Below are 11,710 nucleotides of genomic sequence, written 5' to 3'. Positions count from 1 at the left end.
ATCTAGAATAGAACAGTGGCAATGAAGCGGTGGTCACCAGTTGCACTGGTCTCTGGGATGATGGTGAGAAGATAAAGACGATGCTTGGAGGGACTAATTGATTTCAGAGCAGTTTGAAGCAGAGGAAAGGACTGATTTAGGGATGTGGATTGTGAATGGCGCCGACTGTTAGAACCTGCTTTCAGCTGTGAGTTGATCTAGTTCTAGATGTTCCTCAGTTAGTTTTCAGGCCTAGTTTAAGGGAAAGAACCCTGTGCAGAAATATTCTCCATATGATCTGTGCCAGTTCTGACCGCAGTGGATCTCTTCTTTGTTTGTGAATCCCATGTCGGACCGAGCCGCTACAAGCTTTGGGCCGTCAGAAGACACTGATGAGATCTACGGCGAACAAACCGGAGGAGCAGTAAACAGTGAGAGCATGTTCAGTAAGGAGACACAATAATCCATCATTTAAATATTAAGTCAACATTTCAGGTGGCCTCACTTAGTTTTTCATATATTTTCAGGAACTGTGGACGTCCAAAATCAGAACTGCTGTGAGGAACCGGGACATCCAGGATGCTGAGGAGCCTCCTAGTCCCCACCTGAGGACGGCACAGAGGAGAACACGTGCAGTAAGCCTTTATTAACACGACAAACAGACAACTCAAGCTTCCAGGCAGAACACAGAGAGACCAAGATGACTATTTGAACAACATCCTGCCCCAGATTTAAACTTGGTGTCAGGAAATTCTGTAGATTAATTTAGCTTCTTTTTTACAGGAGAAGCAGGTTGAATATGGAAGCAGCGTTCTAACAGTCGGATCTCAGGGGAACAGAGTCCATCCACACGTATTTGGAGGTATGTTGGTTGTTTGACTATAGAGGCATCACATGCAGACAGTTTATGACTCTGAGGACACTTTGCTTTCATTGATGAAGGAGCTAAAGCAGAGGATGGGGAACACAGACCACCAAGGAGGAGAAACATGGCTGCCCTGCTCGTCTCTCCAACATTCTGGAGTCCTGGAATGAAAAACGTCGACGACCCCACAGCTAAACCATCAGTCTGCTCCACCCAGAAAAAAGGTAAAGAACCTTTATTGCTTCCAGATGTTCATCAGTAGTAGAGAAGACAATAAAAACAAATCCAGAACAAATAGATTAAAAAGCCAAAGCCATCCCATCAAGGTGGTCTAACCTTTAATTCATCTTTCCATCATGAAGGGATATTCACCTCAATTTATCTCTATAACCAAAACTTTACCAGAACCAGAAGTTCTGACTTTTCCATTAGACTACAGATAAACAGCTAAGAAGCAGCTTCTGATCCAATATGGAAGAATTTCCCCCTGGTTGATGTCTGAAGGGTTTTTAGAACTTATTAAAGCAGAAAAACGACCCTGATGAAACGGACTGTAGACTCCAACAAATGCAGCATTTTCAGGCATTTTCTCCAAGCATCCATTGGGCCGGATTTATCAAGATCCAATTTTGCGTGCAGTAATTTGCGCTCGCAAACTGGAAATTTGCTCGAGGGGCTGAACCATGGTTTGCGGGTGATTTAACAAGAGCGATTGCGTAACTGGTGGCAGGCGCAAAACTGTTGGAGACGCCTAGGGCTGGGTATTGTTCAAAAATTTTCGGTACCGGTACCAATACCGATACCTTCACTTCGATACCGGTTCCTGAACGATACTTTTTTCGATACCAGTTTTATAATATCAATTCGAAGAAAAAGAAAATTACTCAACATAAAAAAGTACAAATCTTGAGTTTTATTTTAAGCTCTGATTTTTCCATTTACATTTTTCCTCTTACATAAAAAAAAAAAAAATCAGTGTCTAATATTCACTGTAACATTGTGAGGACCTTTTTACTTAGCAGTTTTACTTTAGAAAAATTACCATGTCTGACAAACAAGCCCGTTGAATGGGATCCTATTGACAGCGCACCGCTGGTATGGGGGGGTCTGAGCGGCTCCGACAGAAAGAATATTGGAAGGCAGGATGAACTGACTGCACTGATTAAGTTTTCAGGTGGATTTTCCCACTTAAAAACATAATAAAACTACTTTATTCCCACTGATCACAGCAAATATAGCTGCAAGGCAAATAAAGGATAGAGTAGCTCCGCCCAACGCGCATCAGAGCCACTTTTGCACCGCGCAGCCAGAGCAGCAAAGCTTCTTCAGCCGCGCGTCAGAAGCTGGTACAAGCAGCAAAAAAGGAAGCAGCAGACGTGATTTTGCTTCTCCTGCTGCGTCCAGTTTGAAATTGCAGCATTATTACATTATTACAGCATTACTCCGCTCTGGCTTTGCTCTGCCCACGGGCTGCTGAGAGGAGGATGGTCGCGCTGGTTGCGGTCCGCTCTTCTTGCAGTCAAACACCGAGCAACTTTCTGCTCTTAAATTGCTTACGTCTACTCTACACTATTAGCATCAGTCTTAATAAAGTGAAGCCGCACTTTTGACCTGGGGGGCATTTTAAAGGAGTTCCGCAACGCTCACAACCAGTTCACAACAGATACACATCAACCCTGGCTGTAGGCGGGACCACCTGTGTATTTTTCCTGGATGACGCAATCACGTTAAGTGTTACAGCCAATCACCGAAACTTGGTACCGAAAGACTAGGCATGTTTCGATACTCGGTAGAACCGAAGCATTTCGGTCGGTACCATAAAAGACCCGAAGTTCGGTACCCAGCCCTAGAGACGCCCTATTTAAATGATGGTTTTGCGCGTTTTGTGGTTTGCGGCAAAGTAATTTGTAGTTTGTGCAAACTAGTGCATTAAGAAATTTTAATCTTACAGTGACACCCCCACCCCCTCCAAAAAAAAAATATATATATATCTATATATACAGGTGCTGGTCATAAAATTAGAATATCATGAAAAAGTAGATTGATTTCAGTAATTCCATTTAAAAAGTGAAACTTGTATATTATATTCATACATTACATACAAACTCATATATTTCAGATGTTTATTTTGTTCAATTTTGATGATTACAAATGACAACAAATGAAAATCTCAAATTCATCATATCAGAAAATTAGAATATTACTGAAGACCAATAAAAACAAAGGATTTATAGAAATGTTGGCCAACTGAAAAGTATGAACATGAAAAGTATGAGCATGTACAGCACTCAGTATTTAGTTGGGCCTCCTTTGGCCTGTATTACTGCAGCAATGCGGCGTGGCATGGAGTCGATCAGTCTGTGGCACTGCTCAGGTGTTATGATAGCCCAGGTTGCTCTAATAGTGGCTTTTAGCTCTTCTGAATTGTTGGGTCTGGTGTATTGCATCTTCTTCTTCACAATACCCCATAGATTTTCTATGGGGTTAAGGTCAGGAGAGTTTGCTGGCCAATTAAGAACAGGGATACCATGGTCCTTCAACCAGGTACTGGTAGCTTTGGCACTGTGTGCAGGTGCCAAGTCCTGTTGGAAAATGAAATCTGCATCTCCAAAAAGTTGGTCAGCTGCAGGAAGCATGAAGTGCTCTAAAACTTCCTGGTATGTGGCTGCGTTGACCCTGGACCTCAGAAAACACAATGGACCAACACCAGCAGATGACATGGCACCCCAAACCATCACTGACTGTGGAAACTTTACACTGGACTTCAAGCAACGTGGATGAAGTGCCTCTCTTCTTTTCCTCCAGACTCTGGGACCTTGATTTCCAAAGGAAATGCAAAATTTACTTTCATCAGAGAACATGACTTTGGACCACTCACCAGCAGTCCAGTCCTGTTTCTCTTTAGCCCAGGCAAGACGCTTCTGACGCTGTCTGTGGTTCAAGAGTGGCTTGACACAAGGAATGCGACAGCAGAAACCCATGTCTTTCATACGTCTGTGTGTGGTGGTTCTTGAAGCACTCACTCCAGCTGCAGTCCACTCTTTGTGAATCTCCCCCACATTTTTGAATGGGTTTTGTTTCACAATCCTCTCCAGGGTGCGGTTATCTCTCTTGCTTGTACACTTTTTTCGACCACATCTTTTCCTTCCCTTCGCCTCTCTATTAATGTGCTTGGACACTGAGCTCTGTGAACAGCCAGCCTCTTTAGCGATGACCTTTTGTGTCTTGCCCTCCTTGTGCAAGGTGTCGATGGTCGTCTTTTGGACAACTGTCAAGTCAGCAGTCTTCCCCATGATTGTGTAGCCTATAGAACTAGACTGAAAGACCATTTAAAGGCTTTTGCAGGTGGTTTGAGTTAATTAGCTGATTAGAGTGTGGCACCAGGGGCCATCAATTTTGAACCTTTTCACAATATTCTAATTTTCTGATATGATGAATTTGAGATTTTCATTTGTTGTCATTTGTAATCATCAAAATTAAACAAAATAAACATCTGAAATATATGAGTTTGTATGTAATGTATGAATATAATATACAAGTTTCACTTTTTAAATGGAATTACTGAAATCAATCTACTTTTTCATGATATTCTAATTTTATGACCAGCACCTGTAAACACATCAGTGCAATGGTTTCAGGTTATGTAATCTTTTTCTGACATCCCCTGCCATCCTAATGTGGAGTTCACTTTAGCTCAGTCTAACCCATTAAAAAATATTTTGGCTCAGAAGTAGTCAGAGATGGCAAAAGTACTCACTTTCCGTACTTGAGTAAAAGTACAGATACTTGTGTTAAAAAATACTCTGGTAAAAGTGGAAGTACTGATTAAACTTCTTTACTCAAGTAAAAGTAACAAAGTACAGGCTTGTAAATTTACTTAAAGTATAAAAGTAAAAGTAGAAACCAGTTTTTTCATGCCGTTGCCTACATTTTAAATGGTTGTCTGCCAATAGGATTAGATCTCCGTTGTGTTCATTTTCAATCATCTCGTCGTCCATGCTACTATGCTAACGCCACCGCCACCAAGCTGCAATGATTTGCCGTGAATGAATACCGCCGAATCTGTCGATTCATCTTGTAGTGGTGCGTCAAATGCAACGTAGATTCCCATACAATTAGATTGAATTTGGTATTTGTGAGATAACGGCTCGCCAGCTCACGTCTTACGTCAGAGGAGGTGTAAGCAGATGACTTGCAAAAAGGTGGTAAGAAGCAGCTGACAACAAAATGCGAGTTCAAAAGCGTGTAGCGGTTTATTTACTGGTGCAACGGTGAAGACAAAACCAGCCATTGCAGGCAATACAAAACACTGACAGCCTCACAGCAAGCTGACTTTAAATATAGTCTCTCTAAGCAGACCTTCAAAAGCAGTTTCTCCAACCAGTCTCTCCAAGCAGCCCTGCTAAGCCATTGTGAGTGTGCCCCTTAAATAGACCCACCAATAATCAGCCAATTGGGACAGCCCAATTAAACAGGAAGGCAAATCCCCAATAAAGCACAGTTAACATTGTAGAAAAATAAAAACAGACAATAGCATCATTCATACAAAAACATACATATTTATGAAATAATTTAACCATACTAACATTACCATTTCACCTACTTATTACCATGCAAATAATTATTACATACATTGAAATCCCACTTAATACCCCTGCCCCCTCTTTTCCAATGCCCTGGGACTATAGATAAGAGACTGGCTCCGATGCGGTACGTGTTTCCACACGGACCAGTATGCTGACGGACTAAGGGAAGATTTGACTGGGGGTGCGTCTCAATTCGCAGGCTGCGTACTTGGTAGTACGCATTTTGAGGCCGGTGACGTCACAACGCTGCGCGGAGGCCGTCCCATTTGGCAAAAATTCTGAGGACGCTTAAAATGCAGCCTCAAAATGCGTCCTCCTTTTCCCCAAATTCTGAGGATGCATCGCTACCGTCCTTAGTGGCCTCGCCTCCCGCTAGATTTCCAGAGGTGCTTTGCGCGCTTTTTTTTTGTTTTTTTGTTTTTTTAAGTTGAAGAAAAAGAAGAAGAAAGTCGGATTTTCTTCAAATTACGGACAACCGAAAGCAGCAGCAGCGCCGACAGTAGTGCGGAGTACACCTTTAAATGTAAGTAGTTTTTTTTTTTATTTTTTTTTTTATTTTTTTTTTTATGAATATCTATTAAAATACATGACGGTAACGGAGCCACCGGAATGTGTAGGAGCAGCTAAAGCTAAAGCTTAGAGCTAACCTGTTGATACGTGATGCTCATCAACAATTAAAAGCCTTCATACAAATGTCACTATTTTTTATTTTAACCTACATCTTACTGTACTGATAGCCGTATCCCTCACTAATCAGATCATTTTATTCCCAAACAGTTTATTACAAAGGATTAGAACTGTTAAAGCTTAATGCATCTGAATAAATAACATTAGTCCAGCTGTACTGGGCTGTTAATACTGCAAACGTTTTGTTTTAATACTCAATAATATATAGTTTATTTACAGTACAGTATAATAAGGTTTAAAGTATAATTCACTTGAAGAACAATACAGGCGTAAATATACAGAACAGTCATTTTGCCTGTTGACATAACAGAAATATGCTTTACATGTCATTTTGTTCCAGGGAGCAGACAGAGGAGTGGATAAAATGACCACCTTATCATTGGGGCCAAAAATACTGCTGCAGTCGGATGGAGGGAAGAGGCAGAATTCCATCTACATGTTGCATTTCTATGTAAAAGTCACACAAGTTAAAAGAAGTCCTGTTCAAACACCAATGTACAAATATAATCTTTTGATCACATCAAATGATGCTCAGATGCCACTTTTTGTAAATCTCATATTTGTGATAGAAGTGATCCTTGTGTGGGACAACTTAAAAAAAAAAATACAAATTATGTTCAGGTTTGGATAATGTTTTGAAACACACACCTATATATATATATATATATATATATATATATATATATATATATATATATATATATATATATATATATATATATATATATATATATATGTATATATACATATATATATATATATACATATATATACATATATATATATATATATATATATATATATAATAGATGTTCATAAAAAAAATAATAAAAAAAAACTACTTACATTTAAAGGTGTTCTCCGCACTACTGTCGGCGCTGCTGCTGCTTTCGGTTGTCCGTAATTTGAAGAAAATCCGACTTTCTTCTTCTTTTTCTTCAACTAAAAAAAAAAAAAAAAGCGCGCAAAGCACCTCTGGAAATCTAGCGGGAGGCGAGGCCACTAAGGACGGTAGCGATGCATCCTCAGAATTTGGGGAAAAGGAGGACGCATTTTGAGGCTGCATTTTAAGCGTCCTCAGAATTTTTGCCAAATGGGACGGCCTCCGCGCAGCGTTGTGACGTCACCGGCCTCAAAATGCGTACTACCAAGTACGCAGCCTGCGAATTGAGACGCACCCCCAGTCAAATCTTCCCTTAGTCCGTCAGCATACTGGTCCGTGTGGAAACACGTACCGCATCGGAGCCAGTCTCTTATCTATAGTCCCAGGGCATTGGAAAAGAGGGGGCAGGGGTATTAAGTGGGATTTCAATGTATGTAATAATTATTTGCATGGTAATAAGTAGGTGAAATGGTAATGTTAGTATGGTTAAATTATTTCATAAATATGTATGTTTTTGTATGAATGATGCTATTGTCTGTTTTTATTTTTCTACAATGTTAACTGTGCTTTATTGGGGATTTGCCTTCCTGTTTAATTGGGCTGTCCCAATTGGCTGATTATTGGTGGGTCTATTTAAGGGGCACACTCACAATGGCTTAGCCGGGCTGCTTGGAGAGACTGGTTGGAGAAACTGCTTTTGAAGGTCTGCTTAGAGAGACTATATTTAAAGTCAGCTTGCTGTGAGGCTGTCAGTGTTTTGTATTGCCTGCAATGGCTGGTTTTGTCTTCACCGTTGCACCAGTAAATAAACCGCTACACGCTTTTGAACTCGCATTTTGTTGTCAGCTGCTTCTTACCACCTTTTTGCAAGTCATCTGCTTACACCTCCTCTGACGTGAGACGTGAGCTGGCGAGCCGTTATCTCACAAATACCAAATTCAATCTAATTGTATGGGAATCTACGTTGCATTTGACGCACCACTACAAGATGAATCGACAGATTCGGCGGTATTCATTCACGGCAAATCATTGCAGCTTGGTGGCGGTGGCGTTAGCATAGTAGCATGGACGACGAGATGATTGAAAATGAACACAACGGAGATCTAGTCCTATTGGCAGACAACCATTTAAAATGTAGGCAACGGCATGAAAAAACTGGTTTCTACTTTTACTTTTATACTTTAAGTAAATTTACAAGCCTGTACTTTGTTACTTTTACTTGAGTAAAGAAGTTTAATCAGTACTTCCACTTTTACCAGAGTATTTTTTAACACAAGTATCTGTACTTTTACTCAAGTACGGAAAGTGAGTACTTTTGCCATCTCTGACTACTTCTGAGCCAAAATATTTTTTAATGGGTTAGACTGAGCTAAAGTGAACTCCACATTAGGATGGCAGGGGATGTCAGAAAAAGATTACATAACCTGAAACCATTGCACTGATGTGTTTACAGGTGCTGGTCATAAAATTAGAATATCATGAAAAAGTAGATTGATTTCAGTAATTCCATTTAAAAAGTGAAACTTGTATATTATATTCATACATTACATACAAACTCATATATTTCAGATGTTTATTTTGTTTAATTTTGATGATTACAAATGACAACAAATGAAAATCTCAAATTCATCATATCAGAAAATTAGAATATTGTGAAAAGGTTCAAAATTGATGGCCCCTGGTGCCACACTCTAATCAGCTAATTAACTCAAACCACCTGCAAAAGCCTTTAAATGGTCTTTCAGTCTAGTTCTATAGGCTACACAATCATGGGGAAGACTGCTGACTTGACAGTTGTCCAAAAGACGACCATCGACACCTTGCACAAGGAGGGCAAGACACAAAAGGTCATCGCTAAAGAGGCTGGCTGTTCACAGAGCTCAGTGTCCAAGCACATTAATAGAGAGGCGAAGGGAAGGAAAAGATGTGGTCGAAAAAAGTGTACAAGCAAGAGAGATAACCGCACCCTGGAGAGGATTGTGAAACAAAACCCATTCAAAAATGTGGGGGAGATTCACAAAGAGTGGACTGCAGCTGGAGTGAGTGCTTCAAGAACCACCACACACAGACGTATGAAAGACATGGGTTTCTGCTGTCGCATTCCTTGTGTCAAGCCACTCTTGAACCACAGACAGCGTCAGAAGCGTCTTGCCTGGGCTAAAGAGAAACAGGACTGGACTGCTGGTGAGTGGTCCAAAGTCATGTTCTCTGATGAAAGTAAATTTTGCATTTCCTTTGGAAATCAAGGTCCCAGAGTCTGGAGGAAAAGAAGAGAGGCACTTCATCCACGTTGCTTGAAGTCCAGTGTAAAGTTTCCACAGTCAGTGATGGTTTGGGGTGCCATGTCATCTGCTGGTGTTGGTCTATTGTGTTTTCTGAGGTCCAGGGTCAACGCAGCCACATACCAGGAAGTTTTAGAGCACTTCATGCTTCCTGCAGCTGACCAACTTTTTGGAGATGCAGATTTCATTTTCCAACAGGACTTGGCACCTGCACACAGTGCCAAAGCTACCAGTACCTGGTTGAAGGACCATGGTATCCCTGTTCTTAATTGGCCAGCAAACTCTCCTGACCTTAACCCCATAGAAAATCTATGGGGTATTGTGAAGAAGAAGATGCAATACACCAGACCCAACAATTCAGAAGAGCTAAAAGCCACTATTAGAGCAACCTGGGCTATCATAACACCTGAGCAGTGCCACAGACTGATCGACTCCATGCCACGCCGCATTGCTGCAGTAATACAGGCCAAAGGAGGCCCAACTAAATACTGAGTGCTGTACATGCTCATACTTTTCATGTTCATACTTTTCAGTTGGCCAACATTTCTATAAATCCTTTGTTTTTATTGGTCTTCAGTAATATTCTAATTTTCTGATATGATGAATTTGAGATTTTCATTTGTTGTCATTTGTAATCATCAAAATTAAACAAAATAAACATCTGAAATATATGAGTTTGTATGTAATGTATGAATATAATATACAAGTTTCACTTTTTAAATGGAATTACTGAAATCAATCTACTTTTTCATGATATTCTAATTTTATGACCAGCACCTGTATTCAAATACACTGACATTATCATTCTCTACGCAGGATAGTGTAATTACGTAAGTCAATTTTGAGTTGCTCTAATGGATTGGCCACACTGTTATATGCACTCCTGTTTTTTTCCACATTCATGAATTTAACCATATGTTTTGAATAAATTTATAATAACCTGGACACGACTAGCAACAAAAAACTAGATAATTAAAGTTTGTCTTTTGGTTCACCAATTTTTCCCTTCTTTGCATCTTGAATGTATCCTTTGGAGCCATGAATTGATTATCTCAATACTTTGCTTTTATTGAGCTTTACTTTTTTCTGCAAAGCACAACATTGTTTAATCAAAGAAAATAAAGTTGTTTAATGTTTGTAATTGTTTCATTGTCATAAGTACCTTGCTTTTTTCAAAGAAGTCTGTAGTGAAATTACATAAAATATGACAAAGATAGATTTATTACTGTTTATTTCATAGAGTCGATTATAGAGCTAGTTTATCATTCCCTTTTCCAACATAGAGAGTTTTTATTGTTTTTATTTCTATTAAATGTCTGCATTACGTCTTTCTACCTAAACCACACTTTTTACCTAAACTACCTAAGACACTTAGCAGAAGGCCCCTAACCGCAAGCTTTTTTCAGTGAAGGATGATTTCTTCTAAAGAAACTGCAATCCCTAACTGAGCTTGCATGTCGCTGCATGCAAGCACAGTTAGGGATTGCTGTAGCATAAAATGACACAATGCAAGTGAATACTGTCAATCTATGCTCATTACGGAGGAGCGAATCCTGCAATATTAATGACTTGAAGTATTCAAATGGGTTTCTTTCAACAGCAGAAAAATAATCTTGAACAAATCTGATTACATGAATCAATTGGATTTTCTCTATAAAGTGACTAGAGAGGACATTTGTTGTGAATTGTTGCTATATAAATAAATTTAATTGACCTGAATTTATTTAAGCTCAAAATCTACAGACTCTTGAGAGTAAGGTCTATGGCTAAAATCTGCAAGAAATAGATTGTGAAAAGCTTTGTTTCCTTGCACAAATGAAGGAGAATTCTAAAACTCCCCTTCAATTGTGTCTGTATTCCTACGCATTTCAGCTTTTCACATTTTATAAAGTTACATCCACAGTTTTTCATTTAAAATCAAGCCTAGAGTATCATTTAAATTTCACTTCATGTACATATTTATGTTGATCTATCACAAAAAATCCAAATAGAAATGCAATTACTTTTGTTACTGTGTCAAAAAAAACAACCTGTTCAAGTATTTTTGAATGCCTTGCAACACATTGCACAAGAAAGCATTACCTTTGTGTCCACTGTACACATACATTAAGATAAAAACCTTAAACACCCAGTGGAATTATATCAGTGTGCCAAGAGTATGTCCTGGGAAAACTAAAAGTCTTTGTTTTTATCTAGAACTTATAGAAACAGTATGCCGACTCTCGTAGGATGATATTTTTCTGCTGTGTCTAAGATATTATCTGTTGTAGGATATTATGATGTCATTTATTGCTCTGACTTTTTATCTCTTACATCTGTTGGATGCAGATGGGTTTTTTTCTAAAATATTTTAATTGTAGCTTTGTGTATTGAGTACAACTTTCTGCACTGCATAGAATATAAAAGGCTGTTTGTGCTACAATGGATG

At 39.2% G+C, this 11,710-nt stretch overlaps 1 long non-coding RNA gene across 1 annotated transcript; it reads left to right on the top strand.

Moving 5' to 3' along the window:
• The first annotated feature begins 388 nt into the window (after nucleotides 1-388).
• Nucleotides 389-1,062, top strand: LOC119789514. The gene is made up of 4 exons (XR_005281598.1): nucleotides 389-425; nucleotides 507-614; nucleotides 763-841; nucleotides 922-1,062. It is a non-coding gene; the product is annotated as an uncharacterized LOC119789514 (long non-coding RNA).
• Nucleotides 1,063-11,710: the final 10,648 nt, after the last annotated feature.

Source organism: Cyprinodon tularosa, unplaced genomic scaffold (genome assembly GCF_016077235.1).
Source record: "Cyprinodon tularosa strain WSP-4 unplaced genomic scaffold, ASM1607723v1 ctg11, whole genome shotgun sequence".
Classification (NCBI taxonomy): Eukaryota; Metazoa; Chordata; class Actinopteri; order Cyprinodontiformes; family Cyprinodontidae; genus Cyprinodon; species Cyprinodon tularosa.
Note: the sequence above shows the minus strand (reverse complement) of the source record. Positions and strands in the feature narration are given on the sequence as shown.